General features: G+C 39.9%; 1 protein-coding gene across 2 annotated transcripts in view; it reads right to left on the bottom strand.

The window, feature by feature from the left end:
• Positions 1-21,308, bottom strand: part of SOX5 (SRY-box transcription factor 5) — a 638,339-nt gene extending 617,031 nt beyond the window's left edge. For both annotated transcript variants that reach the window (XM_069862326.1, XM_069862339.1), the window contains exon 1: positions 20,909-21,308. The gene's annotated coding sequence lies outside the window, so the exon portion shown is untranslated. The remainder of the gene's footprint in view (positions 1-20,908) is intronic.
• Between the last annotated feature and the right edge of the window lie 5,403 nt (positions 21,309-26,711).

Genomic DNA, 26,711 nt, shown 5'->3' with positions numbered 1-26,711 from the left:
ATATGAGTGTGATCAGGCTTCAGGAAGAACAGTCAAAGTGCTGACTCTAAGTTAGATACTAATTAATTTGCAATAAATGTTTGAAACATACCGGCTCAGCATAGGGCCCAGCAGTTCTTTGTACCAGCAGAAGGCCTGTCAGAGTACAATTTTGCCTTTAAGCAGAGGCAAAATTCTGGCTCCAGTCCAAAGCAACTAAGACCAACACACAAACAAAGTCTGCTTCCAGGCTTGCAGCTGGATCGTAGTGGACAGACCCCTGCGCTGCTCTGGAGCCCTGCTGATTTAAGTCCTGCAAAAGGACAGATACCTAAGTGCAAGATTTGGACCCTTAATTCCTAAGAAATTAAGAAAATTCTTAAGAGCTATTTTAAGATGGGGGGATCGTACAGGAGACTTTGCAAAACTACTTAGTTTAGCTTTTTTTTCTCCTGTTGTTTACAAATGGCACCCTTCATCCGTATTTCCATGGTGTATAGTAAGTTTTGTGCATCAGTTTTACACCATAGGAGAATCTCATAAAGTCTCACCGAGTATTTTGTTAAGGTCTCAGAGGACCAGTACACATACCCAAGAATACTTCAGTACAACAGTGAGAAGCCTGATGTAGGATACTCAGTCTTTAGCCCATTTTAATGGGCTCTAATTTAAGCAGTCAAGATCTCAATTTGCTTTGTAATGACAGTTGGTTCTGCAAACATAATCCTAAAAATAAAAAAAAAACCCCAATAATATTTAGCATATTAGTTTGTTGGTTTGAGGCATTTTTAAATGGAAGTATGTGTTATGAAATAGTTCAGAGCTATTTCAACTCCAAGTAGCAAACTCTCACCATGCAGAGTATCAGCAGTTCATCTACACTCCCCAATTCTTACAGCCATATAAAATGCATTTCAAAAGAACTTCAAGGTGTTGTATGAAGAGTCATATGCACTTAGAAAAAAAGACCATCCATTCGTTTTTTGGCAAAAATCAGGTACATATACCCAGGCCAGCCAGGAGCTAATGCAAAAGCCAGCATCTGTTAAAAGAGTTTTCTGTTTCTTCCCTTGCCCCTTAGCCTGGTGTCCCTTCTACATCATTAGGACAATTGCTGATACTTTGTGACGGGGTGCATCATTAAAAAACTAAGTAAACATGAGTTTGCAGCCAGATCAGTCTCTTGCTCTGGCTCCCCACACAACGCCGAGCACTACAAGAGATGCATGACTGTCCTATACTGTGACATCCCATTTTGTTGCCACTCTACGTAGTTATAAAGGTATAGTTTGAGTCTTTCGCTTTGAGTCCATTAATTCTAAGACAGATTAGTAGTGAGCAAAGTACATTATGCCCTTCTTTACTTTGTAGAAACCTTACAATTTCCCAGTGAAAACTTAGGCCCCTGGACAAAAAATACAAGCCTATTGGAAACCAGTTGCTTTTCCCAACTACCATTCACAGGCACTTTGAAATAGTCCACAAGCACTCATTGAAAAGGCTGGAAAAAAGAACTGTAACAAGATCATACCTTGCTGAAATAAAAGAACTGGCAGAACTTCCCATCGCAACCTCTGTGGACTGAGCCCCCTATTTTAAAAACAATGTTTGCCAGTGGTGCTAGCTCTGATTATTCTGTCTTAAATGGACAAATTGGAAAGAATTTCTTTTGCCTTACTCCCATACTCAGAAGCGTGGGATATGTTTACATAACATCCTGAAAAATATACTCTGCATTTCACAGAGGGCATTAATGTGAAATGGTGAATGGTGCAAAGATTTGTTCATATTTACCTCTTTCTTTAACACAAGACACACAGCTAAATGGCATATAATACACTTAAAATCAAAACACTTTTTCCAGAAATATATGAAGATCCAGATGCACTGTAACATATAATTAACTCGAGAAAATAGCTAAAAGAGCTGGGCAGGACTCGGAAAGATTAATACATGTGTGGAAGAAAACGTTCATATTTGCATTCAAAATAAAGTCCCATCCTATAAGTAGGTTAGATTATACACTTGAGCTGCAGAATCTCTGCTCCACAAAGTCACTGCTAAAGAGCCTGGTACCCCTCGCCATCAGCCAGAGTGCCTGTGAGACCAAATGAAGGAAGTCCTTGGTCCTTAAGCAGGCTCACAGCCCTCATAGAGAGCAGAGAGAGAGCATGCCAACGTGTCTCGGGCAGCTAGGGAGCTCTCCTTCAGGGTGCCCATCTGAGTTGTGGGTGCTGGAGCTCATGCGGCCAGGCTGTGTGGAGAAAATCTGTACAACCATACTTTTATCTGTTTCGTGCCTAATCATAAGTGGTTCTTGGCATGATTGGTGACCCAAGAAACATTAATTAACTTTAAATATGATCTACCTTCAAAGCTGGCCTTGTTTTTAGTGTGGGACTAAGCCACAAGCCCTCAAGAGGTCCCCTGAAGTATTCTGTGATTCTATGAGCATCAAGAAGCCATCAAGAAAATAATTATTAAAACCAAGAAACACAATGCACTGCATATGTTAATGCAGGGTAGTAGAGAATTAATGATCGTAATGCTTGTGAACCACTTCCGTATTTGAATCAAAATACTTCCACAAGAGGTATAATCTTAAGGAAAGTTCGCAGGGTATTCACAGATACGTTAGAGAGGTAACACAGGAGGGGAGATTAGAGGTCACACAATCCAGCTTTGTAGCTCTTAAAGACAAGTACCATTCACTGAGAAGGAAAAAAAGAATAACCTTTATTGTTAAAGTAAGCATATTGGACAACAATTCTTTTCAAAACTACCAGGCAGAGCCATGGAAGAAAAAAAAATTAATCTAAAAATATGCACACAGTTTCAAAAGGGAGCAGCTTCTTTTCTCCCTTCTGCCATCGCCCCTGCTTAATGTTGTCAATCTGGTTTCTGATACAAGAAAAGAAGAGCAAAATCCCTTCAAAAAACAGAGTTAGGGTTTCATTTCTCTGAATTTGTATCCACCTTGATGAGTAGATTACAAACTCAAGCAAACTGAGCCTAAGGCTAATCAAAATGCAGTGGAATTGCAATACAGCTAACCATCACTGCTGTTCTTCTCACTATTTCTTTTCATTCTGCACTGAAGACAGGATTAAGCACTGGTGGGAAAAGGGAAAAAAACCCAAACCTGTGACTATTTAAAGTATTAATTTCCAGTACAGCAACTTGCAGAGTACGTGTGCCTCTCAGAATGATTTATATTACCACCAGCAAAAGAAAACGAGGAGAGAAGAAAAGAATGGAAGCAGACTATCAGAAGTAAAAATCTGGTATGCAATTGGGTCATCTGAAGTGGTTATCAAGTACTTTAGAATTTGAAATTATTAATATTTATTGAGCACATTTCTGGGAAAAAAAGCATATTAAAAATAATTCTCAGCATATTAGCACAGATCAACAGTTGTGTGCTATCTGTAGCAGAACAGATCTCAGCTGAAAGATCAGAATGAGGAAAACTTGAGGTATATGTGGCACAAGAACAGCAAAAGAAGACATAATGAGGTATGTGTTAGGCAGGGAAGTGGATACATCAAAATGGATGTGATAGAAACACACATAGTGTCAACAGTGGTCCAAAGAAGTTTTTCCAGCCCTGGCCAGTAACATTCAAGTTCCTTCAAATATCTGATGCTTCATTCCTTCCTCTGGAGAAATGTGGCAAAACTGTAATTATCTGTCATCATGCCTAAGTAAATAAGTTAGGATATTTAGAAAATAATAATAGGGCTGACCATGCACTGCTTTCACAGCTACAATTGTTTTCCTTTAATTTGCCTCACAAATTGAGCCTTAGGTCTGAGAGGCCATATCGAACTCCTCTGAACATAGTGGCATGCATTGTAAAGCAACATGCGCACTTTTGGAAGAGCCGAAGTGAAGACTGGCCAAAAAAATGCTTTCGTCTTCCACACAGGCTCCATCATTGCCCATCCCCAAGCTACACTCCTTACTTCAGCTCCACTGTGCTCTGCATGAGACACACAGCTCAAGTCCTCCCATAACTACAAGGATGAGGAGCAAAGAAGATACAAGAAGGCTACAACTCTTCCAGGTCTCTTGGTTTTATCAACAAAGAGATGTACCTACCCTTCATCTGCTGCTCTGACATGAGTCCCACATATGCTGCCTGCTTACAGCCTCACTGCTTTTGCCACCACCACAGCCAACACTGGGAATCCCCTGGTATTTACCACTGAGACAAGGTTGGGGGCCATGGCCACAAATATTTTTTTTCTGATATTAAATTTTGAGGCAGACATCACTTTGCATTCAAGCCAAGCAACAGTACTTTTACAATAGGTCAGATTATTGTTCCCCAGCTAAGAAACACGAGGACTTGGATGCAGGTTTCCTTCCCTCAATTTTTTTTTGCCATTTTGGAAAGGGCTCTGCATCCAGCCCAAGGCCACATACAAAACACAGTATTTTCCTGTATGAATAAAAGCAGTACAAAACTTTGAAGGTAGTCATTAAATTATTAGTGCATTGCTTTTCCCCACTCATGACTTCCTAAAACACGAATTTGCACACCATTTACGCGTTGGTGACACAGTCTGGCCCAAACACATTTCTGTGTGAGAAATGACATAAAGAGCAACAGCAGTAGAATTTCCCCTTGACTTTTCTTTATGTGCAGCTAGGGAAGAACCAGCACACAATCCTACAGCTACACAGGTGGGGATCTGCGACAAGGAAATTGTTGTTGCTAGCATTATTATGAAGCCAGCTACCACCACAGGGATCTCAGACAAAATGCAAGCAGTCCTGCCTTCATAGCAACCCAGCGGTGACCAGCATACCAGGTGCTCTCAGGATCTACATAGAACAGAATGTGCACCAAATGCCTTCCCGCAGACAGTTGCCACTATTCACTTGCTATGCCTCTGCATATCACCACCATCTGCATGGTGCAAAGTAGATGGTAAACCAGGAAATTACAGCAGTTCACATTCTATTGAAGTACAGCATGATGAAAAATACTGCACAACAGCAAAGAAAGGGTGAACAAGGTTCAGAAAGATATTCAAGTCCATAATGAAGTTCCAGTCCATGACATGTCCCACAGATTCAAAGATAACTATGAAAGTTGAGTGCCTACCTCTGCTTGGCCACTTCAGTGTCAACAACCCAGTGAAACTTGGTATATGAAAATCTATCATGTGATATACTGGAACCATACGCTCTCAAGACTTCTTAGGACATACTACGTTCTAGTATCATATAATATGCACACTACTATTCCATCCTCTTTTGAATGCAAATTCTTTTTAGCTTTCCCCCATTTAGTAACAATCAGTGATTATGCTAAACTTAAGGCAGACCAGAAAAACAGACTATCTATTAGTCAAAATTGACTTTTAGTGTTAAAATTATCAACTTGAAAAACTTAAAAAGAGCCTTGAAGTGCAGCAACATGCCTCATTTTTTTTCTTTGGTTTGTGTGGTACCTTTGAGATGGTACAACTTTTTTTTTTTTTTAAATAAGGCTCATTAAATCATTATGAAATATAATTACACAGTACCGAAAAGCTCTTTATCCCCCATCAGGTATCCACAGCAGTGTTAAATATTTTATCTTATTGTCAGCTAACTATAAAAATACTTTAACCTTTAGCTGATCTGTCTTCAACATTTGATTGTTATCTACTGTGGTGCCACAGTTTCCCTGTGCACCGCTTTCCTTTCTAAACAATGTGCCTCAGACTTCACCTTAGCTCCTTCTGCTGCTTTCAGTGACGTGAATGTAGGAAGCTCTTCTAATATGCTCCAAAGCCAACAGCCAACACAAAGGAGATGAATATGAGCCCCATCACTTTAAGGCTCCAACAATTTGGGGGGGATGTTTGTTTTAATTGGGCATTTTGGTTTAAATCCTACTTTCTGACTGATGAATTTTTCGATTAATGCAACTCATTTTCAGCTTGGTATTTTGCCTAGTTCCCTTCAAATTGAAGCAATTATAGAAAAAATAAGTGCTCCAATAATTTTAAACCTCTTTACACTCTGCAATATTATCAGTGTACTTCACTTTTTCTAAAAGGTGCAAGATCTTCAGGAATGCTTACTATTCAGGCACACACAGTCTATGAACTGATTAAATATTATCAGATGATTTAAAATCTTTATGAGAGCCTTGGCTTCCTGACATTAAAAGCAAACGCTGTGCTAAACTGAGATGATGCTATAAGATGTTATGTTCCAAACAAAAGAAATACCAAAATTATTTTTAAACAAAGACAATCTCAGGCTTTATAAATACTAAAGCATAAAAACCAGCCCCTTCACAACTGAAGGGTGAACTCTTTCTTCCCAGATCATGAGCCAAAGAACTCGGGCCAAAGCCCTACCAGACACACGTGTAGATCACCGCATGCAAAGCCTCATCAGCTTCCATGCTGGTACAAGAGAACCAGTAAAGCAAAACATTTTATATGATTGGGGCTTTAATGAACACATATTTCACTCCGAAGAAAAATCCACCGCAGGTAGACAGAAACACTCATCTGAGGAGCTGCAGAGATTTAAAATTACTACCATCTTCACAGTACAGCAGCCAGACTTCTGCCACTCTTCCTATGTCAGTTCATATGTATGATTAAATGAGCTCTGGAGCAGGAAGTTATCTCATCTTACACACTTAAATGCTATCTTAAAGTGTCCACTTTTACAAATCTACTGCACTTAATCATAATTTTAGTGCTCTTTTCATGCAAGGTTTTCACACTACATATAAAGATGATAAACCTACACCAGGGAATCTTATTATTTCTATCTACTAGACGGAACTAAGGCAAAGAGAGAGTCTGTTTTGGCTAGTATTGTTAAAAAATACCCTCCTCCCCCAAAATATACTGAACATAGATAATGAAACCAATCATTTCAGTGTAAGGCTTCACTTTTTCCAATATGTTACACTGAATTTATAATTTTAAAAAATATTGTATTACATATGATGGTGTATGACTACTGGAAAATAGGCTTGCTGCATCCTCTAACTTATCTGCACTAAGACTATCCCTCACACGATTTTGTAAGCCACTCAAACCCAGTAACATAACTACAATATGACAGATTCCTGCCAGTGTCAAACATCTATTATTCCTTCCTTAAAGAGAAGGGGAATAGCCACACAGGTTATATTTTGTGGGGGTCCTATTAAATACCACAACAGCAGTTTGTAGCCTCAAGACTAAGTTTTTGATTGCTCAACAAATGCCCTTACATTCCACACAGATTTCTCCTGATTGACCTAAAAAGCAGTCCCCTGGAGACGGGGCAAAGGCTGATCAGCCTAATCAGTTTATTTTTTGTCCCACATACAACGTTTTTTTGCCCACATACCATGAGAACACAACTCTATTGCAGTATTCTGTCAGGCGGACGAAGTTGACAGAAGTAACTTCAGGCCCCACCCTCAGGCATCTGTCTCAATATGAATTCTCCAAATTTAAACCCACCACCTATTGCCTAATCCAAAGTCAGCTCTTCAGCTGTTAGGCAAACTCCTTCTACCATGTACTTCAATAAATACTTAATAAATAACCTGTGACAGGGAAAGAAAAAAGGATGGCAAGAGAGGGAGAGATTACAAATCAGCATTCACAGTGGCATATTTTGTGTGTTCTCCCTGTATCCATTTTCAAACCTGTCTTCCCTTTCTTTGCCATTTGGAGTCATCTTTCAGCCTCAAACTTAGCAGAGTGAAAGAGATTAGCTTCAGTACTAGGATAAGCAAATCTCAGGTCTAAACAGCCCTTCCACACGCACATGTATCAGTCATTTCTGTTAGTGAATGTCAGACATGGATCAAAGGAGAGTAGACAACGCAGGGTAAAGGTCTCACCACAGATCAACCTGTCAAAATGCTGTAGGAAAATATGTGTTCTTTCTATATCCCATGCCAAATGCATGAATCCTCAACATAAGAAGGATATGGAGCTGTTGGAACGGGTCCAGAGGAGGCCTACAAAGATGATCAGAGGGCTGGAGCAACTCCCACACAAGGATGGGCTGAGAATGTTGGGGTTGTTAAGCCTGGAAAAGAGAAGGCTCTGAGAAACCTCATAGCAACCTTCCAGTATCTGAAGGAGCCCTACAAGAGAGCTGGGGAGGGACTTTTTAAAAAGGCTAGTAGTGATAAGACTAGGGGCAATAGCTATAAACTGGAGAGGGGCAGATTTAGGCTAGACATAAGGAAGAATTTCTTCACGATGAGGGTGGTGAGGGACTGGCACAGGTTGCCCAGGGAAGCTGTGGATGCCCCATCCCTGGAATTGTTCAAGGCCAGGTTGGATAGGGGCCTTGAGCAGTCTGATCTAGTGGGAGGTGCCCCTGCCCATTGCATGGGGGTTGGAACTAGTTGATCTTCAAGGTCCCTTCCAACCCAAACTATTCTATGATTCTATTCTATGATTCTATGAACTTATGAGTGGTGTCAGGCTACAGGTGGACAACACAAACTGGAATCTAAAGGGCTAAACTCTTCTCATTCATAGCAAATCATGACATCGTCAGTAGAACTGCTCTGGATTTCCTTGTGTCAAAGGGGGTGCACTTTACTGATGACATCCTCTGGGAAGGAAAGCTGATACTAAAATCTAGGCAAATCTGTAAAAATAACTAGTATCAGTTAGAAGCCCCACAGATGTCCCCCCAGAGCCACTCTGACAGTTCTGTGGGTTCACAATCACAATAGGTCCTTCTTAAGTACTATGCTCTCCTTCTTGATCTATGTAACACCCACAAAAATACGAGGCAAAACAACGAAACTGACCATACATGAGGGACAGTGTTCTAAAAAAAGCACTTGACATAAGTCTCGTTCTGCTCCCATTGATGTCAGCTCTAAAATTCTCATTGCCTTTCTGGAAGCCAAGAGATGCCACTGAACACCACTTTTGAAAACAGCAATCCAAGAGCAGTCAAATGCAAAAAGACAGCAGACTGGCAGATTTTTCTTTTCCCTCCTGTTGCTGCTAATTACAGTTATATTTAACTGTACCCCATCATCTGCATGCTATTCAGAGAGAGGGCCCCCAGGACCAAATGGAGAGGTCAAGGCCCTTTCCAAGTATGCTGAAACTGATGCTGTCGCTCCAACCCAACTTTCTCATTTAGCCTTCAACTAGAACGGTGGGTGGGTGTACATGGTTTATTTAGTTCATTTCCTATTTTATTCCTGTACTGAGATGCCCTGATCATCCACACTGCCAAAAAAAATAGTTTTCTCCCTGGCTCCCTTCTGGAACAAACTGTGAGGACCCTCCAAAGGGAAAGAGGTTGACAGGAGAGTTCATCCTAGCGTACAAGCTGCACAAAGAATATGTCTATGTGTAACCCTTCTGGTAGACATCTCATCCTCTAAAACCTACAAACAAACAACCCAAAACACAAACCACACAATCCAGTGGAATGTTATAAAAAAGCCCTCCCCCCCACCCCTTCATCACTCTGTTATGCATTTTGCTGAGTATTTATGGCATTTTGAATAGCCAGAATTCAAAACATGCCAAAAAGCCATCCCAGGCACAATGTAAAAATCAAGAAACAGTACAGGCCCACAGCTTTGCAATACGGAGGTGGCTAGTTCAATGCAGAGGGTGTTAGCCCTAAGCTTAAGACACCTCCAAAGCTGGTGTGATGGCCAGGGCTCTCTGCCTGGTACAGCCCATGCTGGAGTGCAGATGCAGTCAGATGGGGAAGGAGCTGCAGACTTAATATGGCAAAGTCTAGTCAATAATTACAGGTGGTGGTAAGAGGAACACTGTGACAGCCTAGTTGAAACCAGGAAAAAAAAGAGTTCTTAACCACATGTACAAAATAGTGTCCCGAGTAGGTACTAAGTATTTTAACTGGCATTTTAGGTCTTATTTATCCTTCCAGCCCTTCCATAACCCCAAAGGCAGACAGCTTCACAAATGATGCTATTTTGTAGTATTTTTGACAGGCCACCGCATCCTCTTTGTGAGTTCTCTGCTGCCTCAAAAAAATGGTAACTCTAACATGCTAACAGCGTGAAAACATGATGAAGTATAGACATTCACTCTAAGCCTACAAAACAGCATTTTAAAAAGGAAAGAAAAGGGAGGGTACATTCAAAATTGACACACTCCTGCCTTGACTGCACCTGATTATGAAGAAAATATAAACGTGGTGAAGGAACGAATGCAAGAACTTCAAACAGTGGTAGAGAACAAGAAATAAAGCCTGAAGGCTGGATCCCCATAAACCCAGAGCTCTGCAGCACTTGAGTCTAGCCAGGACCACAGAAGTGCTCACAATGAAAAACAAAGAAAAAAAAGAATGCCAGTGCTAATGTCAATGGACTCCTTCTGAAATAAAGAAGTCAAATTGTACAGGTGAAAGAATCCATAGGTAATATTCACATGAATTTATTTGCATTAAACTACACACCTGCTTTTACAAGATCAAGATAGTTCTTTTGCTCCAGAAACACAATTCTTTGGGTCAAAGCAGCCAGGGCACGCCTGATTCTGGAAGCATTTTTCATTATAATTAACAGCTGGGATTAAGAACTGACATCTAAGTCAGCTCTTAATGTTGACTTTTTAATTTACTATCACAAAGCTTACAAGACAAATCTGTCTTCCCTTGTTCATGTGTGTGCACCAACCAGAAAAGGCACAGATGTAAAACTCTCCATACCTTGTAGAGATCCCGCTGACGGTGAGAGCAATGTGGAATGATACAGGCAGGACTACAACAACTGTCATGTACTAATCACTGTAGTTAGCTAAATGATCAGAACATCTTTCACATTACCCTGCAGTTTCTTCTGAGTTCTCTCATGCTCACAAAAAAAGTACCGATAAGAAAAACTTTGCTCATCTTTGGGAACATAAAGGACTAACTTTTATCCAGGCCAAATCTTTTCCCATGCTGACAGCTCAAACTTGATTTATTCATCGCTAGATCATTGAACGCCAAAACAAACCAGGGCCTAAAAAATATCTCTGCAGCAAGTACTTTGGGAAAACATTTTCCCCTCTTCATGCTCTCTCTTTTCCCTTCCCTTCAAGAAACAGGTAGAAGAATGCTTGGAGAAATCACACATTATTTACATGCAGTATTATTTTATGAATTTTTTCAAGGTGTTAATTGAAAGGTTTAATGAATGTTAATCATCTGTCATTTTCATTGCCAATCTCCACTCTGCCATATGCTTAACTTTTACACCTGTACAGATTTTTCAACTAGTTCTTTTAAATTGTTTTACTTTTTCAGTGTAGTATTAGTATTAATATTTAGGAAACAAGCCAGCTGCAACCAAGACTGCAACTGTCTGCAGCTTATTTACTCTGTATAATCCCTAGTCTTGACAAACTAGTGTTAATACATCATCACTGCACTAGTTTTCAAATACTTATATTAGTGTGGTATTTAAAGTAGATGTTGGACTGTCCCCCATGAATACCAAAGTACTATACAGCACAGTTAGTACAGCACTCATAACATCTGTATAAGCATCCCAATATATCGTCCCAATTTGTGTCCCTTGAATTCCTGCTCTCACTCTAGATCACCAGGCAATTGATACAAACTCAAGCAGTCATGTTTCAGTTCTGTTCTTTTAAAGTAAAGTGAAGATTTGTTTCTGAAGGGACTGGACTGAGGAAGCACAAGCATGCAAGTTATGAGCTCTATTTTTGACTTGACTGCAAATATTCTGTGTGAACCAAGTCACCCTCAGCACACATGGCACACACTTAAAATGGACATACCTAGTAGGCTCCTCATCTTTTACCCTTTTCAATATCTCCTTTACTCAGTAAAATAGGCTGCTCTTCAAAACAAGACTCTTTATCTTGCACATTTTAAACAGCAGTAATATGTCACTAATAGTTATCATTGAGATTTAGAATGAAAATAACACAGAGATGAATGAATGTAGCTCTAAACTCTTGTCCTTGCTTTTTCAACCATCACTAGAAAATGGTTTCTGTGCTACAACGTATCAGTAATATCAGAGGAGTACCACTGTTGCAAAACCAGCAAAAGTGAGAAAATGGTGAAAAGCAAGTTTAGGGTTGTAAACTCAGAAACAAGTAACAAGGCAGGCAACTGTACATCTTGCTAATTGGGCTGAGGATGAGATGCAAGAGAGGTGAAGGAACAGCCTGGCAAGGACAGCAAGCCCCAACGGGACTTAAAGATTTCCTAGCAATCACCAGAAAAGGAGTGGGGGAATTTCTGTGTTAGTCGTAGGAGAAACTTGTACATGCACAGAAAATGTTACAGAAAACCAGCAGAGAAAACTGGTTTTGAATAGTGTCACATCAGAGACCTGAGTATTTTATATAGGTAACAAAACCCAGAATACAGACTATGCCTTGTCCACACTGGAGACAAAGAATACTGTTGTTCTGCAGCTTTTGTAAGGAATAAGACATGGAATTAGGAGAAAAGGGTCTCTGCTCTCTGCTTTTCTAATGATATGAACAAATCAAGCAAAGACCAGTGGAAGGAGCCAGAATTAAAGCACTGGTGAGAAATACTCCTTTAAAAGACTTCAGAGGCTGTCAAAGTGACTGAGCAATGCTCAGTACAGGCGTTTGTGCAAGTTTGTCCCTACCCTTCAATTAAATTTTGGGGAAAATTATTCCTTTGATAATTTTACCTAAACAGAAAGAACAATCTGATGGTGTTAACTTGACTAAATGCAGTTCATCCTTCTCAGTATCCCTCTGCTTCCAACTCTACTGAATGAGGATCAAGGAAAAGAGAGGCACAACCTCACTTGTTTTCTTTGGATATTACGCACCCCGTGAAGCATCACAAGGTGAAAGATCTTCTGTGTGGGAGGAACACACAATCTGAGAACCTTTGTGGCCCTTTTTAATCCTGTATTCCTGGAAGTTCTAGGGTTGAAAATACCTATGAACAACTTCCATTGTCTTGGAATACTTGGTGCTTTCCTTAAAGCCCCAATGCTTCCAATGACAGGAAAATCTCAACTTCATTTTTTAAAGTGCTTAATTTTAGTGTTGCAAAGTTAACGACCCTAAACTATAAAGGCTGAGAACCAGGGCTAATAAAAAGGAAATTGGAATCTATTACTTTTAAAGCCCCACAATGCATGAGGGTAGTGACAGTAGAGTTTTTAACACTATGGATGGACGGAAATACTATGCAGATGATTTTGGACAAAGGGCAGAGAGAATGACAGAAGAACAGTATACAACAGTATCAACTAACTGTAAAATCTGACTTTCCTCTGATGAACTGACTCACAAGTAAAAACCCATAACTTTTCCATCTGTAAAACGGAACAACAATACAGTAGGCAACCCAGAGAGATCTCTTTAAGATCTATCCATTCAAACCGCAGTTTCTGTAGTGTAAATTGTAATAATGATAACATAGTACCTGCGGAGTCTTGATTTGAAACCTGGTATAGAGGTACTCTGATAGGCCAAATACTACCATGGAGGTACACAGATTAATACAGGAAAAGAAAAATCCTATTATTGTCCCTTGTGAGTCCAGCTAATGTAAAATGCTCATCTTCTATATACCCTAGTTCCCATTTAAACAGCTGTTCATTGAAGAAAGACTGTTTAAAATCATTGATGAAAGTATCTGTTGCAAATATTATATAAAACCGCTAGGAATTTCCTAGAAATTTCACTAAACAGTAGGAAGCAAGCTCATTATTTTCCACATCATAAGCCTAATAACACTAACAAAACCTGTGCTCATTGCACTGCTACACATCTTACAATATGAACTTAGATTGCTGGAAAGAAAAACAGATGGAGCAGAACTGCCAAATGCTCTGGAGATCCAGGTGTCATACATGCAGTGTTGGGGCCTGAACTGGGCTGGACTAACAGGCACATTCTACTCACTTTCCAGACGTAGCTTCCAGAGTATCCAAAGTGGAAACGAATTTGCGTTTGCTCAAATGTAAATGGTATTCATGAGGATAAAAGTCATTCTTAGAATTTAGGCTTATATATAACATACTGGTGAATCTGAAAGGGGTATTTTAATATCTTGGGATTGTAAGCATTCTTTATGTTCCTATTCTGTTGATTTGCAATGGGAACAAACATGTTCCCGCTGGTCTCAGATGCTGATGTCCAACTGGTGAAGTGGGTCAACAAAATAAAGGCCATGAGCAGGCAGTAGAGACCAAGTTAATCATCTTCGATGTCTGTATTAGTTTGGGTTTATGCTGGAGCTTTTAGGGAGCGGCAAGGAGGAAAGGGTAGAGCAGAGAAGCACCAGGGCTGCAGCGAGAGCAGGGGAGAAGAAGGAATAGGAGAGAACAAGCAACGAACACTCAAGATACAAAGGAGGTAACAAGAAAAACTTCAGCACAGAGCTGAGGGGAAGCCTGGATCTCAGCTTCATACCTGCTGCCTTTCTTTCCTGTCTCCTGTCCCATGTATGCAACAGTAATGCAAGCAACTAAGAGGAAAAGCTAGCTTGCTCCACTGGAGCCATCATGCAATGCATCTGATAATGTTTGCTCTCCAAGCCAATGCTCTCTCTACAATTATTTCTCTTACTTTACATTACTACACTCTACGTAAAACTATTACTACATTACATGTAAATGAGGACTCCACTGCACTACATCTTATATAAAAGGAAAAAAAAATTTTGCTTCTATGCATCAGACTTAAGCATCATGAGCTGTCAATTGCTACATAAACAAAAGGAATAAGTTAACAGCCGTGGCATGCTGCAAAATACGTCTATTTAGAAACAAGTTTACAATTCTTAATTCACTTGTGAAAAATTTTGACGAAAACCTGGTCATTTCTTTTGAACAGAAAGGCAATAAAATATTTAGATTTTAGATGTTACTCTACTGACTCAACAGCCAGTTTTGGATCAAACAACAGCATGTTTGCACTTCACTTAGGCCACAGCAAAATCCTTCCTAACCCTATTGTATCTTCAGAGCATGTATGTATGAATGCTGCCTAAAGGTAAGCTGGAAAAACTAGTGGAAAAAAGTAAATACAAAAAATTATTAGGATTTTGAACTTTTTTTGAATTTTATACCAGCTGTTTGCCTCTGGACCACATTTTGCCAAAACATTCTCCTGTGTTAAGCCTATGATGGGAAAAAACGTTTCAATCCCATGTAATATCAAGACTTTTTTGAGTGTTTTGATAAGCACTGGCTTTTCATCAAGTATTACAACATTTGCAAAAAACTTGACATACTAAGTCACTTGATATCCTTTGTGTATACTGTGTATGTTTAGGCTGAAGGAACCACTGTTGCCAATCAAAAGCCAGGCTCCTGAGACAAGGACATCACCATACCAACCGCTTTTTAGTAACCTGTAGAACCTTGCAGTGCTTCCTTGAATAAGGAAAGGAGTGAAAGGTTGACATTCTCTATGTCTTCCTGAAGATATATGGGGGCTGCTCCCCAAAAGAAATGGATGTGCAAAAGATGCCACAAAATCCTGGATTTTGCCTGTTTGTTGTTTTCATGAGCAGGGACTAGCAGCTAGAAATATTTTTATCATCCACAATTTGGCAGACACGTCATTAAAATGATCCCTTAACAGATTCTGCACAAGGAAGAAAATCCTTATTCCTCCTTGTCTTTACTGCAGTTTGACCCCCAAGGAAATCAGATTTTCTCAGGAGAGGAGTATTTCCTACAAGAATGTTTTCTATCAGCAGTGATGGGGTGCTGAAGGAGAAAATCTAAGTAGCCAGATACTCTAGAGGATTTCAAAAAGCACCACTTCTGCTGTTACCATGTAACAGATGAAGAAACTGAGGCATAGGTGTACTAAGGAACATATATGGGCCACTCAGTGGATCAGTAGCAAAGCTGAGATCAGACCAACCTAGGAAAAGAGAAAACATAAGAGCTTCAATGCTTCAGATGACAGGAAGAGAATTAATTTTCTGATGTGGTGTTTTGTTGACTCTTTTGTCTTGTCATGTATAGCAGAAATAATGTTCATAGGATTAGAGTAAACTCTCAGTAAACAACTCCTATGATTATTAAGCATCTCAGCTTCAATTTGATGTTTCATCATCTGCCAACCTTCCACATCAAAAATGATTTCTGTGATCATTTGAGACAAAAAATCACAGAATATCAGCCCAGACTTTAAAACACCCCTTAAATATACTGGAAAAGTAAATTTAAAATGTCACTGAAGCTAAAAAGAGGAATAAGCCTGTCCATTGCTCTTACGCAATAATTAATTTTCATCATGGTCCTTATTATGCTTTAGTTTTTATGGAGCGATGAAACACAACTGCATGCTATTGTTTAAACACATTTGCTGCATATGCCAGGATAGTAAAGGCTGGAAATGTGTGTAAAGGATAATTCAGCAAATGTAGCTAAATGTATTTTATATTATGGATCCATAATACAGAATGCAAATGATTCTGACTAAGCATTCACAGGAGACAGTCTTTAGGGTGCATGCTGTGAATCTATATTATGAATAATGCATGAAACTTGGCTAAATCTTAATGAGTCCATTGACATCCTATGGGGTCCACAGGAGCTTCAGATCCCAAAGCATGTCAGTGGCATATTACTCTCCTCCCTCACTTCATTTAAAAAAATATTTTCTTAAAACAAAGGAAATTAAAACTCAAAAGAAAAAAAACCCTTACCTCTGATTTCACTCCCTTATGATCACAACTGCAGAGACAGTCACAAAATCTGACTTCCTTCATGTCATTGTGCCTAGATCTTCTACGTGAAAACATGTAAGGTTACATCAGGTGTGGGACACAACTTATGTTGCCTTCCCAAAGCAGTAAACTAAGGGGCTTCCCTACACACACAAGCAAGAGGATAAGAGGTGACAAGCATCCATATTATATTTTGTTTCCATTCTGCTTCCCTAATTCGTAGATTCCTTAAGTGCAATAATTAATGTAGAAGGAGACTGTAGAATATAGGAGAAAAAAACATATATAGTTTACTAGTTAGTTAGAGCCACTCCAACGGAGTAAGTTCACATGCTAAGGGACATTGGCAATGGCTGCAGTCATGCGGACAAAGAATCTGACCAAAGAGAAGTGCCTGGTATTTACAGCTTGTAAGTACAAAAATGCAGTAAGAAAACAAATTCCACCTCCTGAGTGAAACTGTAAGGTTGTACTATTCTATCTGAGTGTACAAGTATACCATATTTACTAGGAAAAATATGTGTTGGCATTGAGCCCCAGCTCCACTTAGAAGTGTGAAGATACGCTTTTGTGTGTCGCACACTTGGAAATAAATTAGTAGATTTTTCCTGTAGTATAAATATGAAGAAAAATAACTGATTAGGTTCTTGTTTATTTTGGGTTATAAGTCTTCAAAACCGTACAAATGTTAATTAATGAATTCTTCCAACACCCATGTGTGATGGTAAGCCTGTGTGTCCTTAAACACAAGAAAACTGAGGAACAAAAGGTCAAGAGACTTACCCAGCACACCAGAGCACTTCAGTGGCAGAGCGGGGCTGCAGATCACGCTCTTCATGCTGTCTGTCATGTACTCATTCACTACACTCAGGACGGCAAATGCCGGTTTGCTTAAGGACCATTTTTTTACTCAGCCAGGCAACTGCAGGCCAAAGCCAATACAACTCTAAGTATGCAGGGCTGAAATCAGCTGAATAAATCTTACCATAGCTGACCTGGCTCTTCTCTCTCTGTTCCCAAAGTATGTAAGTCTGTACACATACATACACACACAGATCCAAGCTCAATCACCATACCTCCAACATGGATGGCCAACTGATTGGCCAGCATGCTGAGGCAGACCTGCAACAGGGACTAGGCAGGACTCTTGTCCTCTCCTCACCAAACCACACCGCTCTGCCTCATTAGACCATACAAGGTAAACATGCCTACACTCATTAGAGCTGGGACAACAGGCAAGCATTTTTTACCTCATCCACATTTCAGCACCTGAACCCGCCAGGCTAATGCAACAGAAAACCTCTTTATTTCCAGAGACCGAGCAAAGACAACAGTTTTCCCAACAGGAATTGACCTCCTGCCCAAGGCAGGGGGTGGGGAGAGAAGAAGCGGGCAAGTGCCCACAGGCTGAGCAGGAGGCAGGTTGTGAGGCAAGAAGGTCCTTCATCCCTGAGGGCATTTGCATGAGCAGGAAGAGGAGAACAGGTCTGAGACAAATTTGATATAACCAAGTTTGCGCAAAAAGCAGGAAAAAATAGCAACTGACAGGAAATTAAGAAACACTTGTAATTTTTAGGTTTTGTTAAAATCTTCCTTCTCCTACATGTGCTTCCAATGGAAAATCAATACCAGGCAGGAAGAAACTATCTGGGTGCTGAGCAAGCACTTCTGATCTAAAAAAAAAAATATTCTTTTTAAAATCCAGGTTTTGTTTTCCTCATTTCTTCTTCTTACAACAACAACAAGAAATCCAAATACAATTTTTTTGTATGTGAAAACATTCAATGGGTCCTTGAGGAAAATAACTGGTGAAAACAGTTCCACCGGATCTACAGCAGAATCTGGCATGAAACGTACAAAGAGAAAGCAGGAGACACACATGCCAATCTCTGAGCACAGCTGCCTCTGTATTTCGGCAAGAACACACAATCTCATTGCACTCTATGACAATATTCTCTTTTTATCAACAGGTGAAATTTTTGTCCAGTTACAAAACATAACTAACTTTTTTTTCTTGTGGATGTGTAAATTTGCCCCGTAATGAAAACACATATTTTTATACACACACATATATATATTCTAACCAAAAGCAAAGGCCAACCTTTCACAGGAACAATACTGTCAAACTATTTTACCTTCGAAACCCATCCTGCTACTATTTATACTTACTGCTACAGATATCAGCAATTGTTTCTTTGCCTCCTCAGCCCTCCTGGACACCATGAGAATAACAGAGAACAAAGTCTCTCAGTAGCACTTTCCTTCTCAGCAGGAAGCTCAAGCGTTTGTGATATCCATTTTGATACAAAACCTAAATTAGGCCTCTGGAAATAGGTAATGCATAAAAAGAAGCATTTTTGTGCCACAAGATTATTATTATAGGCTACTGTTAACCCTTGGGAGATGGAGGTGAGTCCTGCAGCTCCCCACTGGGTAGAATATTTGCTGAGAAATCACAGGCGCTACCTAAGCAGATATTTCAGGTGTGCTTCACGATAAAGAGAACGATCCTGTTGACCCATCATACTCTGATAGCTAGTTGGAGTGCAAAAGCACCACCAGTTAAACAAAAAGGATCAGCACAACATGCACATGCCGCAACCCTCTTGCGCTAACGTAAGATTTAAAAGAGGCTGGCTACAAGGATAACTGTGGAACTACTAAAGCAGAGATGAAACAAAACAATCAGTACTATATTTAGGAACTACCATTCTGCCTCCTAGCTCCCTAAAATTCTTCCTTATTGCAAAGTTTCCACTAGGTCATGTATTAGTAAAAAGAAATATATTGTTCAAAAAGGGAAAAGAAACCCAGCTAAGGCCTTTGAACAATTTGTAGCTTTCAAGTTTCAAATGAGTACAAATGGGTTGGAAATCTGTGTGATTTATACCAGCTTTACAACTGTGAATCATAAAGTTATACAAATCATAAATTAACTTTTTTTTCTTCAGAATCACCATCATCCTGAAGTTACGAAAACAGGTCCATAATTCAGGTTCAGGGAACCACACTACCTTGCACTAAAGCTACACCAGTTCCTGTTGTGATACAAGTTGGCCCAGCACTATTCATTGCCTGACTTACCTCCTTGGCAAAACAAGCCGTACCACAAATTCAATCTGTTATCTGCCCACATGATTTAATTCAAGTTCAGCTTATCCTAAGCACTCCGTTTTCCTTCAAACACAGAGACTTCAAAAGGCTATGAACTGTGATCTTAAATGCAACATCAACGTCATGTCAGTAAGCTTTCCCTAGATGTAAATGACTATTTTAGTAAACTATGGTCACTACTTGTTAAGCCTAAGAAAAATGGAGCCTTGCTGTAACCTGGAAGGCAAATTGGACCTCAGAGCCTCACACACCATCCCATTCAAATACCTGTGCATTGTATGTCTGCAGGAATACAAAGGAGAAGCATTCAAATAACTTTGTATACTAGCAAGGCAGACTGAGGTTCTCCTAAGAAATTTTAAGCTTTATAGCCCCTTCCCTTAAAGCACCACATAGTTAGCAATCCCCACACATCAAAAGTCCCATGGAATAGATACTACGTTGCACACCAGTCTGACTATTGCACGATGACCAGACCACAAACTTCTGCACCCATACAGGCAACCTTTCCCATGAACATCCTCTTCTCAGCAGTACAGTTTGCATGAGTTACAACTCACTCCCAAGAATGAGGAGCTTTCTTTTTGGCTTAGAGATTTTTCTACAGTCCTGCAGAGACACAGGGAAGAAAAGAGGCCAGAAGTCCTAGTTGCTACTTCTCCACTCTAGCCATTAGGTTTGGCATGGCTTTTCCTAGACAGTCCTCTTTGTTTTAGCTGTTCTGACATCTGTGCATTGCATTTGCCCAGTTGTGCAAGCATGACTATTTCCTAAGAAATAAACAGAGATCACCAACCTCACAATGCCTGACACAGAGTTCAGATTCAAGCTTCCCTAGGTAGCTCAGACCCTTCCTTTTCACTTGCAAATGTAAAGGGAACTCTGCGGGAGCGAAAGGGAAAAAGAAATCATCTTAATAAAGTAACGAGAAAGAAAAAAAATCTCCCTCACTCTCGCAAGCATTTTTTTTTTTAAACAGCTATTTGAATCATCCCTGCTTATAGACAGCTCCACTTCGTCAGCAATGGAAAAGCAATACAAACCTTTTGTCATTTGATCCACACAAACATTTTGTAAATTAATATGAGCAGGCTCCTCACTGGGCTCTCAGACAAAAGTTTGCCCACATGCCTTTTAAAGTACGTACCTGATTTTGCCTTTGTCTGCTAAGTTCCTTTTGCAGCTGCATTCCCACAAAAATGTTTCTACGCTCGCTTTCCCCTGTCACTTCTATAGTCTGCTCAGAGGTGGATTCATTGCTGGTTTTCAGCAGTTACATTTCTTCTTCAATTGATGCTTCTTTTTATTTATTCTGAAGTTGCCAATGTAAAACAAACAGGAATACTACCTTTCTAAAATTACTACTATCCCACTGTCCTCCAATGTAACTCTAAAAAGAGGCAATATTCTCCAAAGCTATGAAGCATATACTGCCCTAAATTACATTGCAGTCGCTGCCCTGAGCTCACACATTTTTGAATAGGAAGGCTCCCAGGGATCTCTCTCTCTGTTCTGACTGCATTTAAAATATTTTTAACCCAGACACTGAAGTGCCAGCCTAGCAGCCCTTCATGCTAATCCTAGCCTGGGTGGCTTTTCTTAAGGGAAAGCATTCAAAAACTGTAGCAGTGCATCAACTTTGACCCTTTTCACTTAAACCATGAGACTTTTTTTTTTAAGGGAAAAAAAATAGATTCCAGAGGGAATCACTGAACTCCGACCTGCTTAAAATTAGTTTTGTTTTAGTGCCTGCGTGGTGACTCAACAGGCCAGTTTTCCAGACACTTAAGACTTCTCTGCTCCTGAAGATTCCAGTTCAAGTCCTGGACTCGCTGCCTGGGGTCAGATCAGAACACTTTGTTCTATGGCTTCAAGCAGCGAATTCCCAGATCACCATATCCTTGCCAGATGCTGGCATTCTTGGTAATAAGTAGGGCTGTAACCAAGCTAATTATGTTTTTTGTTGTTTTTTTTAATCTGTGACGAGTTTTCCTTGCAATACATGTGTTAAACTGAAAGAATTTCCCTTCAAAATTCAGCAGTCGAGAAATGTTTATATGGCTCTGATAAACATTTCATGATAAGCTGGATTCTTTTGGCGGGGGAGGGGGAAGATGTGTACTTTGGTCTTAACAGTGCAGCAAATAATTCTCAAATAGGGTCTGGCTGAGTGTATCCATCTCACTGGGAGTAACTGATTTGATTTTTTTTAATCTGTCACAGGCATTACGAACACTAAATGAGTCACCATAGACTCCTATGCTGCAAAAAATAACACCACAATGCTTCATTTGCTCTTCAACAGGACTTCAAGTCTAGTGCCTGGTATCAAAACGCCTTGTCAGATAAAAAATTAAAAAATCCCAGGAAATGAAACCCCAACACAGTCTTGGAGAAAATTATTTCATGCACAAGGTTAACACTGCCCAGTAAAACAAAACTCATCTGAGCAATAATTTTCCTCAATCTCAACAGAATTATTCTACTTACTCTTATTATTAATGCTGTTGCATGTATTTCACATCTTTTATCAAAGGATCTCAAAAAAAAATAAACAAACAGCCTCAGAAATCTCCTGTAAAGTGAGAGAGAACTATTATTTCCACTTATAAGTACTGAGGAATTAAAGCAAAAAGATGATAAGAAACTTTGGACACAAGGCAATGAAGAGCCAGACCCAGAAACAGAACTTAGGTGCTGGTCCATATTAAACGGCATCTGTTACATTTCCATCCATGTTTCACAGCGATTATGAAAAGAAAAGCTTTGCCAACGTTTATAATCACTTATTTGACAGCTGCTAACCCAACGAACATGAAGGCAATTTATACACAGTGCCCTAATCTGCCTGTATTTGATCAAGTATGAACACAGCCCAAATACTTGTTTCAATATAATTCTGGGTTTTTCTTAGAAAGAATGTAGCTTTTTTTCCCTTTTTGGAAAGAAAATGAGCCACTAAAAGACAGAGTTCTAAAACACAGTCATCAATATGCTGTTCTTAGAAATACAAAAAATGTAAAGCAATAATAACACAAACTGATGTATGCTGTTCTGTGTCAACAAAGTGACTGCCTTCTGACCATAAAGCCCTCCTTCAAACTATACAAGAAACCTCCCAAGACAGTTAAGCCTGGCCTTATACTCTAAGAGACACCAGTCAGGACAACCAAAGGGAAAAGAAATTTTGTGACAATAGAAAATTACACCACTTGAGAAGTATCCTCCACATAATTAAGCTCAAGATCTGTACTCCTCTGGTGATCACAGTTGCCACAGGACCTTGAAAATATCCAGCTAGGTTAAAAGTTGAGCTTGACAGAAGCCAACCTTCTGAGCCATATTAAACTGTAGTGTCTAAGGTAAAGACCTAGTGCATGGTGATTGATGGTAGATGGCTGACAGCTTGGTTTCTCTGCCTGAGAAAACCTACCAAAGAACCACCAGAGCATTTCCACCATCGAGCCTGAACTTGAGCACAATATTACAAATTACTACCATGCCTTCTCAGAGGAGAACTGCCACTGGATTGAAACAATGTGAGCTAACTAGGTTATTCATCACCTGCATAAAAATGATACCGCTCAGAGCTTTTTAGATACAATGGTGAAGGTGAAGAAGGCTTTCTTCACCACCTACGCAGCCTGGGCTCCACTCTGCAAAACAAATCTAAGCCACAGCCAGCCTCGATGTCAGACTTTTGCCAGCTGAGCTCCCTCTCACTTCCTCAGTTTCAGGTCATCTGAATACCTTGACAACCTGTGAGGATAAATCAAGCACAGAAGGTGTTTAGGAACTAAACATACACGTCAGGTGTTTCTATAAAACCTACACAAAGTTATATGAAAGCATCCCAAATTCCAAATCCTTTACAAATGTATCACACATTTTGGAAGTGGTGGGCAGTGACTTAAAACATAGATGCACTGGTTATGAAAAATAAAAGATGATGGAGTAAATCTGGGAGGAAAGTGGAAGAGAAAGCACATGCTGACATTCTTTCCTCTGAAGGAGAGCTTAGTTGCACAAAGCTTCCGTTCACTGGGGTCTACTCTTTGAGAAGCTCTAATATTAAAGCACATTAAGTAACACATTAATATCGGCAATCACTGACATCTTGATCTCCAGGCCAGAAAGGACTGTTAGGACCTGCCAGTCAGGTCTCCTGCCTGACACAAGAACCTCACCCAGCAATTCCCACAATGTGTCTGTGACTTCTGGTTTAGCACAAATCAATGGCCAAAGCCCACGCACAGCCCCTGCTGGAACGAAAGCCCTGGTCTTCGTCTTGCACTAAGAGCATTTGAAACAGGATATGTTTTTGTATTCAGCTTGTCCACTTTCTCTCAGCCACACTGGCTCAGGACCAACACACCAGCAGCCTGGTGAAGAAATCCATGACCATAAACCATTCCCACAGATGACACCTGGTTCTGTCACTAGATATATCACACTGTTTGTTACGTGAAAACTGTTTGTGCTAATGGTTGTTGTTTAAGAAATTATTTACATGAGCTCTTTGATTTTTCTCAACACTAGCAAAAATAAAGCTCCAGTTCAGCAAAAGCCTTGCAGCAGTTCCCAAATTTTAGGCACTGAAGGAGGCTTGCTGGCTATGGTGGGACTAAAGTACTTAAAGTCAGGCACATTCGTAACCACATCAGAGCCAAAATCTCTCTGCAGAGCCATTCAAAATGCATCCAAGGCTTGCGCTTTGCTTCTGGAAACTTTATTCTCACTTTACATATAGTCAAAACCTGACAAGAGCTCACTGTCGGATTATGCAGGAAATCTGCAAGTTTCACCAAGGTGTGATCTTATGCTTTTTCACACATTATTGTATCATGCCGCGCCAGAACACTAACGTATGCACAGTTCTAAAATAGCTTGCATTATTACAGCCCAGCACAGAGAACAGCGCTGAAAAGCCAACACACAGACCTCCAGAGATTTGCTCCTCTGTTACTTGCAAACTGATAAGGGGTCACAATTCCTTTCTTACCAAGAGGAAAAAAATGTTAAAAAGGAAGAAACAAAACAAACCAGACTCAGCATTCCAAAACCTTTTTCCCTATTTCCTTTTCTCTAAATTAAACTATCAATTGTCAGATTTGTCTTTGGTCATGCCAGGGTTGGAGAATGGGATTTAATAACATTTAACTGACTTGCTATCAAGAAGGAAACATATTTTTCTCCTCTCAAATTTGAAACCAACACTTACTTTTTTTTTCTGTTGGCCTACTTTCTTTTAAGTTGCTTTTCAATTATTTATGAAAATGCAATAATGCATTACTTTGCTGTGCAAATGTTTAGAAGAAGGAGTTAGTGTCTTTCAAGCGAAAAAAAAAACCCATACATAGTTACATAGGGGTTTATTTAAAAGCACGTTGCGGGTGACGCTTTATAAAAACCAATATCCTTTCATTTGTTCCCCCCCAGTCCCCATTTTCTTTATACTGTGTGTTTGAGTTAATAAAAGGAAGTCCACAGCTCCACAGAAACACCCCACTCACTGCTTTCCAAAGCTGGAGCTGTTACAAACAAACAAAAGCTCTACATGGAAAACTGTACAAGGGGCTGAACCAAAACCTATTAAGACGCTGAAAAGACTTCACACTTTCTGAACAGAAAAAAGAGGGCAAAATCTTGTCCCACTAAATAAAGAAAACAAATAACGAAACTCTCGATGTTTCACTTAAGTTTTTTTTTGAAAGGTGGTGTTTTTTCCCCTTTGAGACAGCTGGGGTTTGTAATCAGCTGTGTTCCCAAGTCCATCAAACTCCAGTAAACACTGACTGCTGATCTTCTTTCCACAATTTTGTGAATCCCACGTGGATGCACCCTCAAGTGGCTATAGCTTCTGAAGGTTCACAAACTCACGGTTTTAGCATCAGTAGACTAAAACAAATAGCAAAGTCTGCCTTGGCAGCAGTGGGTACGAAGTGAGGACCATAATGCTTCCCCCACTACCTTGAGCTCTACTCTCTTATGGGCAACTTTGGCCTCGTGGGAGTAGTTGTCCCTATTACAGTCAACGGTGAGATGGAAGTTTTCTTTGCGGTACTTTCAGCAGGAGCCTCCCTCTCTCTATTGACAGAGGGAGCCATGAAGAAACAGCTTCACTACTTTGAAGCTACCCTTCGTCTGTAAACTATAAACAAACATCCTATATATAATCACATTACTGATCTAGTATATCAAACTAGGAAAAAAGATCAGAAAGTATCATACAATGAACACAGATGTACTTAACAGCAACATAACACAAACTGAAATATGAACAGAGAAAGACAACACATTAAAACAAACCAAAAGCTACACAGAGAGGTTTTGGCACCTCCATCCATGAAGGTTTTCAAGCCTAAACTAGACAAAACCACAACTGACCCGATCTGCTACTAGCACTGGTCCTGCCCATGCAGAAGACTTCCTGAGGTCCAACCTGACCAATATATGTGGTACTATGAGGGAAAACAAAACTGTACAAGAATGTAAGAGAAGCCAATCTCTGCCACTATTAACCATTTAAAATGCTCTCAGTATCATTCCTTAAAACTAAAATCCATGTGAATCCTGCAGTCTCTGGAGCTCCTGGAAGACAGCTCTCATACTCACTTGTTGCAGTCTGTGCAGGCTTTCAGAAGAGACAATGTTTAACAAGGTGACTTAGGAAACTAAGTTTTTTCTTTTTTTTCTTCTTCATTAGTAGGCACCTAAATCACCCTGAAGGTCAACAGGGCACTGTCTGCACTACCTTCAAAAATGAGACTCTGGCTGCATTAAAATCTCACTTTTCTAAATAAACATTGCACTTGTGCAAACACTGGTGTTTTGCTCAATTTAAATTAACTAAGTCACATTCCTAATGGTAAGTCTATAATCAAGTATCACTCTTAATCACGGTCATAAGCCACACCTCTACAAGACACATGCCATATTCTGAGTTAATT

This window comes from Phaenicophaeus curvirostris, chromosome 1 (assembly GCF_032191515.1).
Source record: "Phaenicophaeus curvirostris isolate KB17595 chromosome 1, BPBGC_Pcur_1.0, whole genome shotgun sequence".
NCBI classification, from domain to species: Eukaryota; Metazoa; Chordata; class Aves; order Cuculiformes; family Cuculidae; genus Phaenicophaeus; species Phaenicophaeus curvirostris.
Note: the sequence above shows the minus strand (reverse complement) of the source record. Positions and strands in the feature narration are given on the sequence as shown.